The sequence below is a fragment of the Phyllostomus discolor genome, chromosome 2, assembly GCF_004126475.2.
Source record: "Phyllostomus discolor isolate MPI-MPIP mPhyDis1 chromosome 2, mPhyDis1.pri.v3, whole genome shotgun sequence".
Classification (NCBI taxonomy): domain Eukaryota; kingdom Metazoa; phylum Chordata; class Mammalia; order Chiroptera; family Phyllostomidae; genus Phyllostomus; species Phyllostomus discolor.
The window spans coordinates 178,368,337-178,374,858 of record NC_040904.2 but is presented as its reverse complement, the minus strand read 5'-3'; positions in this window follow the sequence as shown (position 1 = coordinate 178,374,858).

Sequence of the window (6,522 nt, the reverse complement as noted above, 5' to 3'; positions counted from 1 at the left end):
TATCCAGTCAACACTTGTTTCCAGGCATTAGTGCACTCATTTCATTTCATACCAAAATAATCAATACTATTGATAATTAATAGTTTTATAAATGAATAACAACCAAATATCTGGGCTTAATAGAATAACTAGAAAGTTAATTTAGCTCATTATTATAGTTATTTTGACAGGGATTTCTACTTGCAGGATAAGGATTTAGAAGCTTTGTCCTCTAAACTAACTCAAGAATATGAGAAATCATTTTTGAGAGGATGGTTATTATTGTTAGTATTATTCCTGGATCTGAAGACTTGCATGAATCATACAATGTAGGACCTATAGAGGGAACACTCACTCAAAATTTAAAGGGCAATGCCTAGTTACTTTCAGCATATTTGTATCTTCCTGACCCGCACACATGGACACTTCAAGCCAGGAAGGGAGGACGTTGTAGAGGAAGGAAAATGGTTGGCCTTGGCATTAGACACTCACTAGCTGTTTGATCTTTGGTAATTGACCTAATTTTTCTGAGCCCCAATTATTTAAATGCCAAATAGAGTCCCAAGTGCCTACCACATATGTGTGTTAGGAGGAGTGAGTGACATAAAGTCTATGCAGTAGCTGCGAATATCCCACACAGGCAGGCATTCCAGGAGGACTGCTTTCTGATGCTGATAATAATCAATGCTCGTGTATCTGACTGAGTAACTTGCTCATCAAATTATCTATTCTCAGAATTATTACAATGAGTGTGTGTTCTAAGTCTAGTCATACAGAAGTTCCCTCAAGGAAATGAGTTTTATTTATTTTCACTTTCTGGAAGGAGAAAAAAAACTATGAAAATAACACTGGTGAAAGAAATCTTTCTTATAATACAGTTTGAAGCAATGTTTTCAGAAGACTTAGGAATGGCACAGTGTCATTTGCTTCTGCATTGTGCTATGCATGACCCCACCAAATGCTGTGCACTTCATTTCTTCCTTATCATCATTAATATGATATTTTAAACCTATAAAACATGCATCAAATTCATAATCAGAGACATAGAATTACCCTTCAAAAAACTACTGTATTCTTCACATAAAAATATTTTTTCTGATATAATGTGGGAGAAACTCAATCTCAGACTAATCACAGCTCTCCATTCCCAGCGTGACACGTGGGGGCTACTGACCAAGTCCCACGGATGCAGAATTCGCTGGTCTGCCCTCTCCCGCACTCACATGCTGCTTGTGGACCAGGACGTGATTGTGTTTGTCCCCAAGCCTGTTTATTTATGTTCAATGTATTATTATTAGTTCACAATTCAACTGAGTGTTACAAAGGCCTATGAACTGATGAGTGAGAAATAAGGTTGCTGTTTCTATGAAAGTTAAGTAGAATTTTTGAAAAGACTCAATACATATAAAGGACAATAAAAATCATAATCAATTTGATGGAGGCAGACAAATGTAAAAAAAATAGGAGAAAAGTAATAAAAACCTAGTATTCTTTATAATATTTTTCCTTTTTAAAGTTCTTCTTTCAAGGTAAAGAAACAGAACCTGGACATTTCAAGTGATGCACAGTTGGTGTGATTATTATCACAACATAATTCAAATGGTGCACCAATACTCAAAGAAAAGGTTCTTAGATCTATGAAAGGAAAAATAACTGTACAGAAAGATTCAATTATATACTTTAAGTTAAAATAAAATGTTATTTGTTGATTTTTATAGTGTTTTGATTCCTTTTTCTTTACCTTTTGTGCATCTACTAGAGGTTTCTTTTTCTAGTTAGCATTGAGTTCACATAAAAGCACCTGATAGCTATGTCTATTTCAAGCTGATAGCACATTACCTTCATCTCATTAAAAAAAATTTACACTTTTACCTCTCAACCACCCTCACATTTGATGTTATTAATGTCACACTTTGCTTCTTTTTTACATTGTTCCTATTAAAAGATTATAGTCATTTAAAAAAATTTGCCTTCTAACTTTTATACTAGAGATAAAAGTGATTTGTGAGCCACCATTAATGTATTAAGAGTATTATGAATTTCACTGTATATTAACCTGGATTGGTGAGTTTTATACTTTCATGTTTTCATGTTGTTACTTAGCATCTTTCCATTTCAACCTGAAGATCTCCCTTAAGCATTTCTTATAGGCAGGTCTAGTGGCAATGAACTCCCTCAGCTTTTGTTTGTCTAGAACAGATTTATTTTTTCACATGTTAATGTCCAGTTGTTCCAGCGCCATTTGTTAAAAAAAAGACTATCTTTGTTCCATTGTATTGCCTTTGCTCCTTGTCAAGGACCTGTTGGCTGTGTTTATGTGGTTCTACTTTTAGGCTCTCTGTTCTCTTTCATTGATCTATTTGTCTATTTTTTCACCAATACCACACTGTCTTGATTACTGCAGCTTCCCAGTAAGTCTTAAAGCTGGGGAGTGTCAGTCTTCCAACTCTTTGCTTCCCCGTTGCGGACTTGACTAGTTTTTGTTTTTTGTCTCTCCACATTTTCGAATCAGTCTGTTGATATCCACAAAACACCTTGCTAGAATTCTGACTGTGATTGCATTGTATGTATATGTCAAATAAGAAAGAACTGACATATTGACAATATTGTCATCCTAATCATGAACATGTAATATCTCTTTTTATTTAATTTTTCTTTTATATCTTTCATCACAGTTTTATAGTTTTCCTCATACAGATCTCTGCAAAACCATCTCAAAACAGCACAACACACTGTAGAGGACACTTGCTGTTTCTCTAGCTTTTGGTAGTTCCACATTCACTCTAGGTGACTACAATTTACATAAATGATTATCTTGGCTATTGTTATTGATTGAGGAAGAAAACAATCTACTAATTAAAATCCTTAGGGACCATATTTTAGACTAGGAGTTTGAGGCTGTGTTATTTAAACCAAAGATATCATTATTTTTATGTGTATCATTTCTCCAAAGATAGCTATAAGCACATGCAATGGGTAGTAAAGACGTCTGTGAAGAGAAATATTCAGAGCTGGGATTCTGAATTCTTTTTTTTTAGGAGTTTTCTTTTCTTTTTAAGATTTTATTTATTTATTTTTAGAGTGAAGGGAAGGGAGGGAGAAGGAGAGGGAGAAAAGCATCAATGTGTGGTTGCCTCTTACACATCCCCTACTGGGGACCTGGCCCACAACCCAGGCATGTGCCCTGACTGGGAATCGAACCAGCAACTCTTTGGTTGGTAGGCCTGCACTCAATCCACTGAGCTACACCAGCCAGAGCAGATTCTGAATTCTTGATGATCTATATCCCATGGTCTCCAGGACCCCGGCTATATCCCTGAAGCATGTGTGCATAGAAGACCCTCCAGAAAGGGGCATACCTCCTATCACCAGCTGGTGTTTTCTCCCAGATCTTTATGTAATTTCATACTCTGGTATATCAGCCAGAGTTCTCCAAAGAAGCAGAACCAAGAAGATGTTTATCTACAAAGAGAGAGATTTGGTTTAAAACATGTCTCATGGGATTATGGAGGCTGGCAGGTCCAGAATCTGCAGGGTAGAGACCATCAGGCTGGAGACTCAGGAAATGCCAGTGGGTGGTTCCAGCCCCAAACCAAAGGCCCAAGGTCATTTGCTGGCAGAATTCCTTCTTGCTCAGGGGCAGGGAATCTTTGGTTCTATTCAGACTATTAACTGATTAGAGAAGTCAACCCCTGTTAGAAAGGAAAATCTGCTTGATTCAAATTTCACCAACTTACATGTTAATTTTTCTTTAAAAAACGTTTTTTTAAAAAATCTCAGCATATAAATCCCTGCTAATTATTTCAGGATAAATTACTAAATTAGAATTATTGAGGAAAAGTGTTTATCTATTTAAAGAATTGTATCATTTAACACTTGGTAAATAGTCAAAATATAATATGAAAGTTCCCATTACGCATAGAGAGAGAGCAAGAATGATTGAACTTGAAGATGGGGCCTCTGTAATTAACATGAAGTTTCATAAACTCAGACAGGATAATAGCAAATTAATTTGACAGAACGGTGAACTCCAGAAGTGTAGGAAATGACTTCCTGACCAGACTAAAGTTTTCCCCACTCACATGAGGCAAGTCAGTCTGTGGGAAGGAGTGCCCTAACGTGTGTTTGCCAAGGTTACCTGGAGGCTGGTGCTGTTGTCTGAAAACGGGGAGTTAAAGAAGCCGCTCACTATGCTCATTATGGACTCGGTCACACACTTCTCCAGGAAGGTGTCTGCGTGTTTCCTGTCCATGGTGGTGTTGCACAGCTAGGGGTATAAACAAAACGACACATTGTATCACCTCTTTGAACTGTAATGCATGCTGGGACCTTCTAAAAACTGTCCGGAAATGACTGTTTAAAACATTTCTGCTTTTGAAAGTTGCTTTGAATAGAAACATTCTCGCTTAAAATCCATTACAATTTTATCATTCTACAAAAAAACAAATAAAAAATAAATGTTAATCTCATCCAAAAACACTCTCACAGAAACATCAGAATAATGTTTGATCAAATACCTAGGCACTGTGGCCCAGCCAGTTTGGCACCTAAAACTAACCTGGCTCCCTGCCCTGGCCTTTGTTACTTTAGAACAGAGTTAGATACGGGCAGAACCCAAGGTCTGTTTGGCTTTCCAGTAGACAGGCAATAAATACGGAGATCCAAAGGATTTTTTTTTCTCTAAAAAGAGTATAAAAGAATGCTCTGAAATCAGAGCCTTCGAAGAAAGACGGTTGAAAGCATGGCGTGGGTCCTCTTCCATTTTAACCTTTATTCGGGCCACGCTAACCTCTGCCATGTTTTCAGTGGTCCCATTTTGTGTTCTTTGAAGGGTCCATACCAGAACCTCATCTTGGGAGAAGAGTGAGATCCAGGCGGATGGGTGCTCCACTGGGAGGTGACCCTGTGCTGGAACCAGAGGCACACATCACAAAGCTTAGTGATAGGAATTCACAGAGCCTTGCTGGTCTAGTCAGAGCATTGCCCAATAAAAGGGTGCATATTCTGCAGATCATTTTAAAACAGTCATAAAATGGATTAAATGTTGGCCCACTTTTTATTTCCACAGTATGCTGGTAATTCTAAGCAAGGTCAATGATACCATACTTTGTCCACCAAAAAAGACCACTCCCGCAGCCCATCCCTTTGGCCGCTACCAGGACAGAGGCTTTTAGAGCATCTGTAAATACGCTCCAAAAGCGGCAGCCTTTTGTCATCCCCAACATGTGCAGCTGGGAAATTCTCTTTGACCACAGTATCTGTCCCTCCCCTTATGGCAGGAGGAGGGGCGTGTAGCTGGGGAAAATGTTACTGGAAGGGGACTCTAATACACTTAGCCTGGGGAAACTAAAGTTCCAGGAAAAACAGAAAAGGCGAGGAGAACTAAATTCACAGTGTGCAGTTAAGTTTTTGTTTCATTTACTGAGACACGTATATGAGTGTATTTAACCATGAATGTATGTACATATGATAATTGTAATTTTTATCAGGTATGAATCAGTCTACAAATTCATGTGTTCATTCACACATCTGTAGACAAAAAAGGTGGGGGATACATACTAAACCTGACCAGCTCAGGGGACGCACGTGGGCCTTACAAGCTCAGAGACCACAGGTAATCACTCTGGGTGGTCCAAACCCAAACACAGCCACCAGCACCAGAGCAGGAGACCAGAGAACCCCTCCTCGTTGTCCTGTTGCCCACACACCATCTCCATGTGCTGGATCTGCTGATGATCCTGCACCCGCCAGCATGAAAGAAGAATGTGTCTCTACACTTCGCTTTTTATTCAACCAGAGATTTCCCCGCTTTGCTCTCTCCTGCCTCCCTAAGTTACCAACAATGACTTTCTTGTAACCCTCCTTCCATCTCTTCCTTCGATTCTAAATGTATAAAATAGGCTGCAAAGCCACCATTGTCCACAGCACTTTCTCAATCTGTTGATATTTTGTCTCCCAGAAACTGTCATTAGTTTGGCTCAAATAAATGTTCATAAGACTTTTTTCAGGCTGGAGGTTCTTTCGTTGACATAATAAAAAAATGTTGCAACACCTACTGTGTACTGGACACTCTTGTATTCTGGAGCCTTGGATTCTGACGGTAAACACTGCAGAGGTGTGTGGAACTCGGCACTCCTACTTCTTTAATGGCTGAACCTATTGAATCAAACGAAAACACTCCTATCCAGCAGGGATATCAATTTCCAGTGACAGAACAGTGTAAACCCGCAGTGAGAAAAAAGGGTTTTCCTTTATTGCCTAATAACTACTTAGTGATCTTCCTTGGAAAGACCCAGGTCCATATAGAGCAGGGTTCAGTTCTGTTTTCTTTCACCGGAGGGCCCATCAGAAAAACAGAGGAACCACATTATCTTCCCAAGGCTGCTTCCTTGGTAGCCCGAGGGGGACCTTAGTTCCACTATTCTTGTAAGGACTCAGATTATTTTTCTTTAGTCGCCCGTGGGGATGGGACAGAGAAAACAGCTGCAAGTGAACTAATGCAGTGGTGAATTCTTCCAGTTACACATGCAGATTCACATGATT